The sequence below is a fragment of the Pinus tabuliformis genome, chromosome 2_1, assembly GCF_031772625.1.
Source record: "Pinus tabuliformis cultivar Carrire ecotype Pingquan chromosome 2_1, CPIR1, whole genome shotgun sequence".
NCBI classification, from domain to species: Eukaryota; Viridiplantae; Streptophyta; class Pinopsida; order Pinales; family Pinaceae; genus Pinus; species Pinus tabuliformis.
In genome coordinates, this window is record NC_142299.1 from 554153354 (window position 1) to 554169775 (window position 16422).

General features: G+C 34.1%; 1 long non-coding RNA gene across 1 annotated transcript in view; it reads left to right on the top strand.

Annotated features, from left to right (window-relative positions):
- Window positions 1–16422, top strand: part of LOC149201573 (uncharacterized) — a 76730-nt gene that overhangs the window by 52553 nt on the left and 7755 nt on the right. The gene's annotated exons all lie outside the window — the stretch shown is intronic.

Genomic DNA, 16422 nt, shown 5'->3' on the forward strand with positions numbered 1-16422 from the left:
AGGAGGAGGAGGAGGAGGTGGTGTTCGTGGTCATGGTGGAGGTGGAGGTGGAGGTGGAGGTGGAGGTGGAGGAGGTGAGGGGAGGATGAGGTGGAGGATGAGGAGGATGTAGAGGTTCTGGAGGAGGTGGAGTTGGACATGGAGGAAGAGGAGGGTGTGAAGGAGAGCTGGTGGTGGAGGTGGAGGTGGTGGAGGAAGAGTAGGAGGAGGTGTAGGAGGAGGTGGAGGGGGAGGAGGAGGGGGAGGAGGAGGTTGAGGTGGAGGAGGATGAGGAGGAGGTGGAGGAGGAGTAGGAGAAGGAGAAGGAGGTGGTGGCGGAGGAGTTGAAACTAGAGCTAGAGGAGGAGGGGTGGATGGTGGAGGTGGAGGAGAGAAGGTATATGACGTGGATATGTTGGAGGGGGAGGTGGAGGTGGAGGTATAGGTAGAGGAGGTGGTGGTGGAGGTGGAGGAGAAGGAGGAGGTGGAGGTGGATTTGGTGGAGGTGGTGGTAGTGGATCAATAGTGTGAAATTGGAGTTGGAGGTGGAGGTAGAGGGTGTGGTGGTGGAGGTGGATGTAGAGGAAGTTGTGGCAGATGTTGAGGAGGTGGAGAGGTCATCGGGGAGGTGGTGGTGGAGGAGGAAGAGGGGGAGGCATTGGTGGTGAGGTGGTTGAGGTGTAGGTGGAGGAAAAGGAGGTGGAGGTGGAGGTGGCGGGAGAGGAGGTGGTTGAGGAGGAGCTGGAGGTGGAGGAGGAGAAAGAGGAGTTGGCAATGGACGTGGAGGGGAGGGGGAGGAGTTGGAGGTGGTAGAGGAGGTGGAGGTGGAGGTGGTGGAGGAGGCGGTGGTGTCGGATGTGTAGGTGGTGGAGGAGGAGGTGGTGGTGGTGGAGGTGGAGGTGAAGAGGTGGTAGTGATGGTGGAGGTGGAGGTTGAGGTGGTGGAAGTTGAGGTGGTGGAGGTTGAGGTGGTGGAAGAGGTGGTGGACGAGGAGGAGGAAGAGATGGCAAAGGTGGTGGAGGTGGCGGAGGCAGTGGAGGAGGTGATGGAGGAGGAAACGGAGGTGGTGGAGGAGGCTGTGGAGGAGGAGGAGGGTGTAGGTTTGGGAGGTGGTGGAGGAGGGGGTGGTGGTGGTGGAGGAGGAGGAGGAGGAGGAGTAGGTGGTGGTGGTGGTGATGATGGTGGTGGAGGAAGAGGAGGAGGTGGCAAAAGTAAAGGTGACAGAGAGGGGAGGTGCGGGTGGAGGCAAATGAAAAGGTGCAGGTGATGGAGGAGGTGGAGGAAGAGGAGGTGGTGGTGGTGAAGGTGGAGGTGGAGTTGGAGGATGAGGTGCTCGAGAGAGGAGGAGGAGGAGGTGGTGTTGGTGGTTGAGGTGAAGGTGGAGGTGGAGGTGGAGGTGGAGGAGGGGGAGGATGAGGAGGATGCAAAGTTTCTAGAGGAGGTGGAGTTGGACATGGAGGAAGAGGAGGTGGTGAAGGGTGTGTTGGAGGTGGAGGTGGAGGTGGTGGGGGAGGAGGAGGAGGAGGAGAGGTGGAGGAGGATGGGACGAGGAGGGGGTGGGATGGAGTGGAGGTGGAGGAGGACGAGGAGGGCGAGGAGGAGGTGTAGGTGGAGGTGGAGGTGGAGGAGGATGGGGAGAGATGGAGGAGGAGGAGGAGAAGGAGGTGGTGGTGGTGGAGGAGTTGAAGCTAGAGCTAGAAGAGGAGGGGTTGGATGGTGGAGGAGGATGAGGAGGAGGTATAGGAGGTGGATATTGTGGAGGAGGAGGTGGAGGTCGAGGTGGAGGTAAAGGAGGTGGTGGTGTGGAGGAGGAGGAGGAGGAGGAGGTGGAGGTGAGGTAGTGGTGGTGAGTCAATTTTGAAGGTGTAGGTGGAGGTAGAGGATGTGGTGGTGGAGGTGGAGGTAGAGAAGTAGTGGTGGATGTGGAGGAGGTGGAGGAGGTTGTTTGGGGAGGTGGTGGAGGAGGAGAAGGCAAATTTAGAAGAGGAGGCAGAGGGTAGGCAATAGGTTGGAATGATAAATATATTGGGAAAATATTAGAAATATTGAGCTCTGTGATATAATGTTTTTTCAAACTCTTTCTTTTCTTGGGAAAATTCTTCGTGAGCCTTTTGAATTATAGTGGATATATTTTCATTCCCTTGAACTATGAGTCTATCTTCAAATTTATTTTCATGAGTAGTTACTTTCTCACTCTGGTTGACCAATTGTTGTACAAACTTGGATTGTTGTTATTAAGTTTGTCTATTTCCTAGTTCTAACATTCTAACTAAATCTCCATTTATTAATTGTTGTCTCTACTAAAGTTTCCACAATCCAACATCCAATTTTGTAAGTGTCATTATTCAATGCATCTTTAAGAATCAAATTATTTTAAAATCATTTTTAATCATTATATATTGATAATTAGTTACAAATACATGTTTTATGATGGTAGAACTTTAGATATTTTTGTTTTTATTTTATGTAATGTATTGGTTTGTTTGTTTGTGTTTGTATGTCTATAAATTATTGAACACAAAAAAACAATTAGACTAACTTTATAACAATAAATTATGTGATGATTTTAAGCATGCATAGTATCCAATGCAAGAATTACACTTCAAATGAATTGAATTCTTGCATAACTTATCTATGTTAAATTTAATAAAAATTCACTTATTTTAGTAAATGGCCATGACATCATGAATGATAATGTATTCTTTTTTGTAATCACCACTATTCAATGTGTCTATTTTAAAATGACAAATATTTCTAATTAATATAATCTTATTATTAATTACAATTTTATGTTTTATGGTAGAATTTCAAATTCTTTTTTATTATATTTTTTTTTGTGTATGTTATATAATGGTTTTAACCAAACATAAATATCATATATAGCAATTACACTTTAAATGATATTCAACTTAATAACATCCCATTTATTTCTACAAATGATGATAACTTCTATTAATTAACACACATTTCAATAATAAAAAAACTATAATATCACAAATGATTATGATGATAAAATTTTTGCAAGCACAATTACTCAATACATTTAAAATATATACCACAATACATTTAAAAAATATACCAAGAAACTTTTATCATAATCTGCTAGAAATTTTATACTTTATAAATTAATTAGCTGGAAATTGATGCTTTATAGTGATAGAATTTTCAAATGTGTTTTTTATTCTTTTATTATGGGTTTATTTTTGTGTTCTTTATTTCCTTTTTCTGTAATGATTTTACACCACACATAATATCAATCTAACGACAAGAAAAGTTTGAATCCTCTATTTTAACTAACTTATGTTCATTTAATTTGTTTATTATTATTTTAATCAAAATATATTTCAGAAATACAAATGTGGAGTTGAGTTTTTATCCTTTTATTTATATTTGTGTTTAATTTAATAAATTAATTTTCAAAGAAAACGTATAATTCATTTAAAAGATATACAACTATCTTTTTTAAAAATGCTAAAAGATGTACTTTTCAAGGTTCTTATGTTCCTCTAATTGCAAAAGTGAATTGTAATAAGCCTTCACAAATTTCTATTAGTACCCTTTTAATTGAAGATGTTGCTAACAAGTCAAATAGGGTGAAATTATTACATGTGAGATTAGACTTATAATTCACAAGGAAAGAGTTATGTCCAAGAAGAGGCAAGATAAAAATGCAAAAAAATAAAGATTCTCTTTTTTGCTTCAGTTGAATTGTTGGTTTTGTATATGACCAAGAAAACACATCTCTCAAAATAAAAATTTCATGAGTGCAACTCACTTAAAAGGTTTTTTGGAGATAAAACGTGTTGGATAAAATATAAAGTGATATTGGGAAATAATTATTGTTATCATACCCCGAATGTAGCAAGATGCTGTTAAGGGTCAAGGAAAGGTAAATTGGAAAATGACTACTATTTGTTCTCCTAGGAAGTAGGAGTTATATCTTTGGGGGAACTACATGGAATCATAGTTCTTTGTTGGGAGAAATGCAATAACCTTCAAACTATTTCCAGCAAGAAAATCTTAGATAAGTATATTTTAGTCTATGTGGGTTCCCAACAAAAAAAGGAATACACTTGAATATGTGCAGTGATGCAAAAGGATATTATATAATAAATTAAAGAAGCTTGTTTGGATGAATATATATAAACACACACAGTAACCCTTATTCACCAGTAAAAATATAGTTTGTTGTAAGTTACTATAGAAAAGAATTATTGTAAGTAAGAAAAATAAATTTATACATAGTTTAACTTGTAGAAAAATAAATGTATCGCTAGTTTAGCTTGCTATAGGCCAAAGGACTGGAATCATGCCAATTGTCCATGGAACAAGAAGTCTTGGGTAAATTAATAATAACACCTAAAGTACAACCTTTCCAAACTCCCATGACAAGGGTTCAACACAGCTCTTGCCTAATTTATGTATTCTCTTCTTCAAATAAAATGATAGTAATAGGAAATTATATAAAATCGTTATGTAGAAACAAAATATATAGAGCCCACATGAATATCTAATGTGTACTCATAGATATAAATAGAAAAGATAGTATAGTATTGCAAGATTTTGATGGAATCACTTCATTACAGGTAGTAAAAAGTAAATAAATTGCATGATTGTTCTTAGGAATAAAAAGAAAGATTTACATTGTACTATTTCCTCATAATTAAATATTTTCATTAACAAAGAGATGGTAAATCCCTTGAATTTAAATTGATATACATGGCTTGTTTTGAGTGCGGGCCCTTTTGGGAAAAGCCCTAGCTAGATAAGGGTTTATTTACACTCGAACAACATCAAATTTCCTCGCAGCCAATAAGACCTTAGTAATTGTTTTAATAAACACTTAAATAAAAGCTACAAACACTTTTTGAAATGTTATAAAATTCTTAGGGTTTAGTGTTTAGTATTTGGGGTTTAGGGCTTATGGATTAGTGTTTGGGGTTTGCGGTTAAGGGTTTAGGGTTTAGGGATGAACAACCTAGCCTAGGGGGTGTATCCACTACTACATATTACATAATGCATTCATCCCGTGGAGCCCCAAGGAGTTATGAAGAAAAATAAATAAATGGAAATAGGTTTATGAAGAAGGATGGAAAAACAAATGTCAAGGCATCTCATGTACCACAATTTTCTCCCTCCTACACTCACATACCTAGGTGTGGTCTTCCCTTATTATAGATACTCATAGAATTCTTAGGGTTTATGGTTTAGTGATTAGGGTTTGGGGTTTAGGGTTTATAAAATTTTAGTAAATTATTTTAAGAAGCATTTAATAAAAGTTCCAAATAGTTTTTAAAATGTTATAAAATTCTTAGGTCTTAGGCTTTAGTGTGTACGGTTTAGGGTTTATAACACTTTAGTAAATGTTTTTAATATAAACTTAAATAACAGTTACAAAAAACTCTTTAAAATGTTATAAATGGAAGTTCAAAAGAGACATAGAACTGATGAGAGTTGAGTGAATGCAACAAAAAATAATGAAAACAAGTGTTAGACATCATATTGAATTACCAAGCAGATTGATATTCAAAAGGTCCCATACAAGAATACTATGTCATAATATATATTAAAGGAAATTCTAGCAAAAAATAATTTTACAAATAGACGTTACCTCAACCTCACCTACAACTAGCGAAGAAGTTCCTCTAGTAGAGTCAACTACACCCAACACTTGAGCTCCATAAATAAAGAAATGGTAAAAGAAACACCTAGTAAAAAGGTTGACTTAGGGTATGCTTGAGATACACAAATATTTGAAGCCCTAGAAAATTTTATGTGATCAACAAAGAAAAATTTTTAAAGAACGGTGTTGGATAGTAGCAAGATTTAGAAAAGACAACAATAACAAAGGGATATTTGGTTAGAATGTTAGAACGAGTAAATATAAAAACTTAATATCAATAATCCAAGTAGAATTAAATATCCACTTATTGCAATATAATATTTTGTACAACATTTGGTCGACCAGAGTGAGCAAATAATTTCTCATGTAAATAAATTTCAAGATAAAGTGATAGTTGAAGGGAGTGAAAATATATCCACTCAAATTGGAAGGGCTCACCAAGAATTTTTCCAAGAACAGGAAGAGCTAGAACAAAAATTATATCACAGAGCCTAATGTTTTCACTATTTTCCCAATATATTTATCATCCACATGCAATGAGATATAAACTAAATAATTTCTAATTTGAGAATTGTTCTCTCGACAGGTAGCTCAACCTCAAGAAAGTTCTACCCATGAGAATTAGGTTTTATGGGAGACAAATCTTAATCCCAACTACAACAGGATGAGAGATAATGGTTTAGAGAAGGGAAGAGAGTAAAAGTATAATCTTCCAATGCCATTAATTATTTTAATGGAATTGTTAATAAAGTGCAACAATTAGAACATCAATTAGTACTTCATCAACAATTGAGGTACATATCACTAGCCAGCAAGGTACAATATTTGAAATATTTCATATAATTTGATCCCCATGAAAGTATACTTGTATGAAAATGGTATATATTTGATGAACATCTTCAAGTTCTTGCACCAACCACTTATCAAACAACATTCCATATGACTTCAACACCAACACCTGCAATAGGATAATCATCTCGGTCATCTTTCTGACAACATAAATTCAATTTCTTCGATGCAAGATTTTAGGATGTGGTCTCTCCTCCGAACAACATTACGCTCGGGAATTTGAAGTTGAATGTTCCAATAGGTCACCTAGGGAAGGGAAAATAAGAGGAATTAACATTTTAAATATTTCAGATGTAATTCAGGAATTAACAAACAATACTTAAATATTTCATAGAGGACTATACTTAATGTTAGTTACATAAACAATACTTCAGAAAATGATCAGCATCAAGTATCCAACTAGACCAAGTGTCATGTTGGTGTTCACTCTCTTATATTTGTGATGGATAGTTGGATAACCCTATTATGTGTTTCTACCCTCAAGGGGAAGTTGTAGGTCCCATTCCAGCCCATTAGTCCATGTGTACAACTGTAGATGGTGGTAAATTTTATGGTTTAGGATTTAGGGTTTAGGGTTTTAGGTTTAATAAATTTATGGTTACTAAATTTTTATAAACCCTAAAACGTAAACCCTAAACCCCAAACCCTAAACCCTAAACCATAGGCATTTTATAAAATTTTTAAAAGCATTATGTAACTTTTATTTAAGTGTTTATTAATGGAATTTACCAAATTGTTATCAACCTTAAACCAAAAACCCTAAAACCTAAACTCCAAAAACTAAACCCTAAACCCGAAACACCAAGCCCTAAACCATAAACCTTAAGAATTTTATAACAGTTTATGAAGAATTTAGTAACTTTTATATAAGTGTTTATTGAAAGAATTTACTAAAGTTTTATAAACCTTAAACTATAAACACAAAATCCTAAACCCTAAAAACAAAAACATAAACCCTAGAACCCAAATCTTAAACCCTAAACCATAAACCCCAAACCCCAAACCCTGAACCCTAAACCATAAACCCTAATCCCTAACCATTTTGAAACATTTTAAAATTATTTGTAACTTTTATTTAATTATTTTAAAAACATTGACCAAAATATTGTAGACCCTAAACCTAAACCCAAAACCCCAAAACTTAAACCCTAAACCCTAAACCCTAATCATTTAATAACATTTTAAAAAGTATTGTGAAACTTCTATTTAAGTGTTTATTAAAAACATTTACTAAAGTCTTATAAACCCTAAACCCTAACCTCCAAACCCAAAACCCTAAACCCTAAACCCTAAACCCTAAACCTTAAACCCTAAACCCTAAACCGTGAACATTAAACCCTAAACCCTAAGAATTTTATAACATTTTAAAAAGCATTTTGTAATTTTTATTTAGGTTTTTTTTTAAGAATTCACTAAAGAGGTATAAACCTTCAACCCTAAAATGTAAACTAGAATTCCTAAACCCTAAACCCTAAACTCTAAACCCTAAACCCTAAACCCTAAACCCTAAACTCTAAACCCTAAACCCTAAACCATAAACCATAAATGCTAAACCCTAATAATTTTAAAAAAATTTAAAAAACATATTGCAACTTCTATTTAAGTGTTTATTAAAATCATTTAGTAGAGTGTTATAAACCCTAAACCCTAAACTCTAAACACCAAACACCAAACCATAAACCCTAAACCCTAAGCATTTTATAACATCTTAAATTTTTTTTAACTTTTATTTGATTGTTTATTAAGAGGATTTACTAATTTCTTATAAACCCTAGACTCTTAACCCTAAATAATCAGAAATTTATAACATTTTAAATGTGTTTTTTAGCTTTTATTTAAGTCTTTATTATAAGAAATTACTAAAGCCTTATATTCCCTAAACCCTAAGCATTTTATAGCATTCTAAAAATAGTTTTATAAATTTTACTTAAGTTTTTATCAAAACAATTTACTAAGGTGTTATAAGCCCTAAACCATAAAAACTAAACCCTAAACTAGAAATCTTAAATTGGAAAACCTAAACCCTAAATTCTAAACCTTAAGCCTTTTATAGCATTTCAAAAAGTGTTTTCTAACTTTTATTTAAGTGTTTATTAAAACAATTTACTAAAGTGTTATAAACCCTAAACCCTAAACACTATATCTTATACCATATAAACTTAACCCTAAGAATTTCATAACATTTTAAAAAGTGTTTTGTAACTTATTTTACATGTTTATTAAAAGAATTTACTAAAGTATATAAACTTTAAACCCTAATCCCTAAAACCTAAAATATGTCAACTCTATATGATTACACAAAATATGTGGAATATAAAAAAATAAACAAACCCATATATGATTCCCAATATACTATGTTTCTCAAGTAAACATATAAGAAGAAGAAAATAAGGCTTCTTATTCAGGAAACAGCATTAAATTTAACCCAATGCTTTTAAAATCAATGATAATTAGATGAAACTAGTCATTCTCAAACAAATGGTTCATTGAACAATAAAACTAGAACTATAAGAGTTTAACAGACAAACAAAAGTTTTAAGCAAAATAAACGCAAGATTTTTATCTTTAAAAATGCTTCAAATTCTTGGCCAAGGTATCAGATCTAAACAGAAGAGAAATTTCATCAACTTGAATGACTATATTTCTGAATAGAGGAAATATTTCTAAATGAATTACTTATCATTTAATGGTAGGATATTATGTATGTGAAGAGGTAAGTTCTAGATTCATGAAATTGTAGCTTTGATTTCCAATAGTGGAGAAGAGAGTGAAAATTTAATATTTGAATATAAGAAATCAATATTAAATTAACTTCCATATCTCAACCTCCACCTCCACCTCCATCATCTAATCGCCCACATCCACCTCCTCATCATCATCATCGAAATCCTCCTCCTCCTCCTCCTCCAATTCCACCTTTTTCTACTCCTCCTCCTCCTCATCCACCACCACCTCCAACTCATCCCCCACCTCCTCCAACCCCTCCTCCTCGTCCTCCTTCTCCTCCTCCACCTCCACCTCCACCTCCTCCACCACCTCCTCCTCCTCCTCTACTTCCTCCTCCTCCTTCTCCAGCTAACCCTCCACCTCCAACTTCACCTCCTCCTCCACCTCAACCTACACCTCCACCTTCACCTCATCCTCCACTCATCCTCCACCTCCACCTCCACCTCCACTTCCACATCCTCCTCCTATTCCTCCTCTTTGACCTCATCCGCCTCCTCTACACCCTTGTCATCCTCCTCCTTCACCTCTTCCTCCTCCACCTCCACCTATACCTCCACCACCTCCTACTCCACAACCACCTCCACCAACAACCCCTCATCCACCACCTCCTCCTCCTCCACCTACACTTTTTCCTCCCCCTTATCCACCTCCAACAACTCCTCCTCCTCCTCTGCTTCATCCTCCTCCTCCTCCTCCATCTTCATGTCCACCTCCTCCTCCTCGATCTCCACATCCACCTCCTCCTCCACCATCTCCTCCTCCTTTTCCTCCACCTCCTCCACCACCTCAACGTCCACCTCCTCCTACTCCTCCTCCTCCACCTCCACATCCTCATCCACCACCACCTATGCCTCCTCATCCGAAAACTCAACACCCACCACCTTCTCCACCAACAACATGACCTCATCCTCTTCCTTCTCCTCCTTTAGCTCCACCACACCCTCCACCTCCTTCTCCTTCTCCACCTCCACCACCACTTGCACCTCCTCCTCCTCCTCTCCCTCCTCCTCCTCCTCTGTGTCCACCAACACCACCACCACCACCACCTCCCTCCCCTTCTCCTCCTCCTCCACCTCGACCTCCTCCTCATCCTTCATTAACAATGCCACCACCACTTCCACTGCCTCTTCCTCCACCTCTTCCTTCTCATCCTCCTCTTGTACATCCTCCACTACTAGCACCTCCTTCCATGCCTCCTCCTACTCCATCTCCTCCTCCACCTCCTCCTCTACCTTCTACCTCGCCTTCATTGCCACCGCCACCACCTTCGCTAAGAGGGAGCTTGGATTACATCACCCCTTATTAAAAAGGGGTGACAGTTGTGTTTTTCTATTTCATGTGTCATGCACTAGACCAAGACTAAATATAGTAAGTCTAGGTGAAGGCCATGAAGACACATATAAGCACAAAATTCTTGTATTTACTTTGGAAGAAATAACAGAGGATTGGGTAATCATCTGGCATCCCAGGCTCTTTGAGGATTTGTATGGAATCCAACTTGATAGTAGGAAAGAGGACCTATATTATTTTAGGCCTCGGAGCCAAAGATAAGAATATTCCTATAAGGTCATACTCAGTGAACACTTGGGTGGGTATGTACCTTGAGAGACAATGATTAACATGTCTATAATCATTGGTCTTTCCAACATTGTGCTCTGAAATAATGAGAGATAGAGTTGTCAGTCAAGGACTTACTGTGGAAATAATTTTCATTACTATGATGCTATACATATGGGTTACCAATCTGATTCTTCTTATGATAAATTGTTCAGATTGAGAATGACCAAGTACCATTATAAATACCTTCGTAGTTAAGCAGGACTGTTGAAGAAAATGTAACTAGGTTCAGTATTTACAAAAGTAATTTGGATCTTTGTAGTTATCATGAGGTTTTAGTGTTTAGGGTTTATAACACTTTGGTAAATGATTTTAATAAACACTTAAATAAAAGTTGCAAAAAGTTTTTTAAAATGTTATAAAATGCTTAGGATTCAGGCTTTAGGCTTCATGGTTTACGGTTTATAACACCTCAGTAAATGCTTTTAATAAAATGCTTAGGATTCAGGATTTAGGATTTAGGGTTTAGGGTTTATAACACCTCAGTAAATGCTTTAAAATGTTGTAAAATACTTGGTGTTTATGGTTTAGAGTTAATGGTTTGAGGTTTATTATTTGGGGTTTAGGGTTTAGGATTTTGAATTTAGGGTTTGTAACACTTTTGTAAAAGTTTTTAATAAACACTTAAATAAAATTTACAAAACACTTTTTAAAATGTTATAAAATGCTTAGCATTTATGGTTTAGGGTTTTTGGGTTTTTGGTTTAGGGTTTAGGGCTTGGGTTTGAGTGTGTAGGCTTTAGGGTTTGGGGTTTAGGGTTTGGGGTTGAGTGTGTAGGCTTTAGGGTTTGGGGTTTAGGGTTTAGGGTTTATGGTTTAGATTTTAAGGTTTATAACACTTTAGTAAATGCTTTTAATAAACACTTAAGTGAAAGTTACAAAACACTTTTTAAAATGTTATAAAATTATTAGGGTATAGTGTTTATGTTTTATGGTTTATAACACTTTAGTAAATTGTTTTAATAAACACTTAAATAAAAGTGAAAAAACCATTTTTAAATTGCTATAAAATGTTGAGGGTTTAGGGTTTGGGTTTTAGGGTTTCGGGTTTATGGTTTTAAGACTAGGGTTTAGGGTTTAGTGTTTAGGGTTTAGGGATTACAAAAATTTAGTAAATGATTTTACTAAACATTTAAATAAAATTTACAAAACACATTTTAAAATGGTCTAAAATACTTAGAGTTTAGGGCTTACAGTTTGGTGTTTAGGGTCATGGGTTTATGGTTTAGAGTTTAGGGATTAGGGTTTATAGCACTTTCATAAATGTTTTTAGTAAGTACTTAAATAAAAGTTACAAAACGTTTTTAAAATTGCTATAAAACGCATAGGGTTTAGGGTTTAGTGTTTAGATTTTAGGGTTTAGAATTTGGGGTTTTGGATTTAGGGTTTCGGGTTTAGGGTATAGCGTTTAGGGTTACACGGTTGCGGTTTAGGCTTTAGGGATTATGGTTTATAAAACTTTAGATGAAAGTTACAACACACTTTTCAAAATCTTATAAAATGCTTAGGGTTTAGTGTTTAGGATTTGGGGTTTAGGGTTTATGGTTTACGGTGTAGGGATGAACCACCCCACATAAGGAGGTATCCGATACTACTTATTACACATAATGCATTCATTCTATGGAGCCTCGAGGAGTTATGAAGAAAAATAAATGAAAGGAAAAACGTTTATGAAGAAGGGTATCTCATGTACCACATTTTTCTCCCTTCTACACTCACATACCTAGGTGTCGTCTTCCATTATTATAGATACTCGTAAAATTGTTAGGGTTTATTATTTAGGGATTAGGGTTTGGGGTTTGGGGTTCATTATTTAGGGATTATAACATTTTAGTAATTTCTTTTAATAAACACTTAAATAAAAGTTACAAATAGTTTTTAAAATGTTATAAAATTATTATTCTTTAGTGTTTAGGGTTTAGGGTTTATAACACTTTAGTAAATGTTTTTAACATACACATAAATAAAAGTTAAAAAACACTTTTGAAAGTGTTATAAATTTCTTAGGGTTTAGGCTTTATGGTTTATGGTTTGGGGTTTATGGTTTAGAGTTTAGAGTTTAGGGTTGGTAACACTTTAGTAAATTATTTTAATAAATACTTACATAGAAGTTACAATATATGTCTTAAAATGTTATAAAATTGTTAGGGTTTAGCATTTAGGGTTTATGGTTTATGGTTTATAGTTTAGGGTTAACACTATAGTAAATTATTTTAATAAGCACTTAAATAAAAATTACAATTTTTTTTAAATGCTATAAAATGCTTAGGGTTTAGGTTTTAATGTTCATGGTTTAGGGTTTAGGGTTTAAGGTTTGGGGTTTAGGGTTTATGATTTAGGGTTAAGGTTTGGGGTTTAGAGGTTAGTGTTTAGGGTTTATAAGACCCTCGTAAATGCTTTCAATAAAAACTTAAATAGAAGTTTCAAAATAATTTTTAAAATGTTATAAAATGATTAGGGTTTAGGGTTTAGGGTTTGGAATTTAGGGTTTAGGGTTTAAATTTTGGGTTTCGGGTTAAGGTTTTGGGTTTAATGTTTAGGGTCTACAACATTTTGGTAAATTCTTTTAATAATCAGTTAAATGAAAGTTACAAAACAAGTTTTAAAATGTTATAAAATAGTTGGGTTTTAGGGTTTACAGTTTAGGGTTTAGGGTTTGGTGTTTGGGGTTTAGGGTTTATGGTTTAGGTTTTGGGGTTTAGGATTTATGTTTTTGTGTTTAGAATTTAGGGTTTTGTGTTTATGGTTTATATTTTATAACACTTCACTAAATTCTTTTAATAAACACTTAAATCAAAGTTACAAAATCCTTCTTAAATTGTTATAAAATTCTTAGGCTTTATGGTTTAGGGTTTCGGGCTTGGGGTTTAGGTTTTAGGGTGTATGGTTTAAGGTTTATAAAATAAACAATTAACTAAACGTTACAAAATGCTTTTAAAAATGTTATAAAATGCCTATGGATTAGGGTTTAGGGTTTAGGGTTTATGTTTTATAACACCTTAGCAAATTATTTTAATAAACACATAAATAAAGGTTACAAAATTATTTTTATAGATCATAAAATGCTTAGTTTCTAGGGTTTAGGGTTTTGGGTTTTGGGTTTAGGGTTTAATGTTTAGGGTTTAGGGTTAATGGCTTATAACACCTTAGTAAATTATTTTAATAAAAACTTAAGTAAACAATTTAGGGTTATAACAATTTATTAAATGTTTTTAATAAGAACATAAAAAAAGTTACAAAACACTTGTTAAAATGTTATAAAATTATTAGGCTTTAGGGCTTAGGATTTAGAATTCTATAAAATGCTCATGGTTTAGGATTTAGGGTTTACAACAATTTAGTAAATGCTTTTATTAAACACTTTTAGAAAAGTAAGAAAACGCTTGTGCAAATGTTATAAAATACTTAGGGTTTAGGTTTTTGGGTTTAAAATGTTGTAAAACACTTACGGTTTAGGATTTAGGGTTTATAACATTCTAGTAAATTCTTTTAATATACAGTTGAAAAAAGTTACAAAAAGCTAGATAAAATGTCATTGAATTCTAGGGTTTAGGTTTAGGGTTTAAAATGTTATAAAATTCTTAAGGTTTAGGATTTAGGGTTCACAAGGCTTTAGGAAATTCTTTTTATAAACACTTACAAAAAGTTACAAAACTCTTTAGAAATGTTATAAATGCTTAGTGTTAAGGGTTTAGGGTTTAGGGTTTAGGTCTTATAACACTTCAATAAATTATTTTAATAAACGCTTAAAAAAAGTTACAAAACACTTTTTAAAATGTTACAAAATGCTCAACGTTTAGGGTTTAGGGTTTAGGGTTTATAAAAATTTAGTAAATCCTTTTAATAAACACATGGAAAAGAGTTACAAAACACTTGCTAAAAAGCTATAAAATTCTTAGGGTTTAGGTTTGAGGGATCCTTTAGTAAATTCTTTTAAGAAACACTTTAAAAAAGGTTACAAACTCTTGTTAAATTTTATAAAATTCTTAGGGTGTAGGTTTTAGGGTTTAGGGTTTATAACACTTTAGTAAATTCTTTTAACAAGCACTTAAAAAAAGTTACAAAACGCTTATTAAAATTATATAAAATGTTTAGGGTTTTAAAATGTTACAAAAGACATTCTAAATTCTAATAAAATGCTTAGGGTTTAGATTTTATAACAATTTAGTAAATTATTTAAATAAACACTTAAGAACAAGTTACAAACGCTTCTTAAAAAGTTGTAAAATACTTAGGGTTTAGGGTTTGGGGTTTAAAATGTTATAAAGTTTTAATGGTTTATGGTTTAGGTTGGGGGTGTGGGTATTAGGGTTCAGGGTTTTTTAGGGTTTAGGGTTTGGTGTGTAAGGTTAACAGTTTAGGGATTATGGGTTTGGGTTTATAGAAATTTAGTAAATGCTTTTAGTAAACACTTAATTAAAAGTTACAAAACACTTTTTAAAATGTTATAAAATCCTTAGGTTTTAGGGTTTGGGGTTTAGGGCTTAGGGTTTAGGTTTAGAGTTTATAAGACCTTAGTAAATGCTTTCAAGATTTAGGGTTTAGAGTTTACAATTTATAACACCTTAGTAAATGATTTTAGGGTTTATCCTTTAGGATTTAAGCGTTAGGATATAGGGTTTGGGGTTTGGGGTTTAGGTTTTATAACACTTTGGTAAATTCTTTTAATAAACACTTAAATAAAAGTTACTGAACACTTTCTGAAATGTTATAAAATTCTTAGTGTTTAGGGTTTATCGTTTGGGGTTTAGTATTTGGGATTTAGGGTTACAGGTTAAGGGTTTGGGTTTGAGCGTTTATGGTTTAGGGCTTATGGTTTATGATTTAGAACACTAATGTTACAAAATGATTTTTAAAATATAAAAAAAATAACATTTAGGGTTTAGGGTTTAGGTTTTAGGATTTATAACACTTTAGTAAATTATTTTAATAAACATCCAAATAAAAGTTCAAAATGATTTTTAAAATGTTATAAAATGATTAGGGTTTAGGTTTTAGTGTTTGAGGGATTAGGATTTCAGGTTTATGGTTTAAGGTTAATAAAATAAAAGTTATAGTTAAATAAAATTTACAAAACACTCTTTAAAATGTTATAAATTAATTAGGGTTTAGGTTTTAGGGATTAGGGTTTAATGTTACAAAACTCTTTTTAAAATGTTATGAAATGCTTAGGGTTTAGGTTTTAGGGTATAAAGTATAGGGTTTAGAGTTTGGGGTTTAGTGTTTAGGGTTTAAGGTTTATAACACTTTAGTAAATTGTTTTAATAAACACTTAAATAAAAGTTACAAAACACTTTTTGAAATGTTATAAAAGACTTAGGGTTTAGCGTTTAGGGTTTAGGTTTTTCAGTTTAGGGTTTATAGTTTAGGGTTTAGCTTTTATGTTTTAGTGTTTATAGCACCTTAGTAAATTATTTTGATAAAAACTTAAATGAAAGTTACAAAAGTCTTTCTAGAATGCTATAAAATGCTTAGGGTTTAGGGTTTATAAAACTTTATTAAATTCTTATAATAAACACTTAAATAAAAGTTAAAAACACTTTTTAAAATGTTATAAATTGCTTAGGGTTTAGGGTTAAGAGTCTAGGATTTATAAGGATTTAGTAAATCCTCTTAATAAACACTTA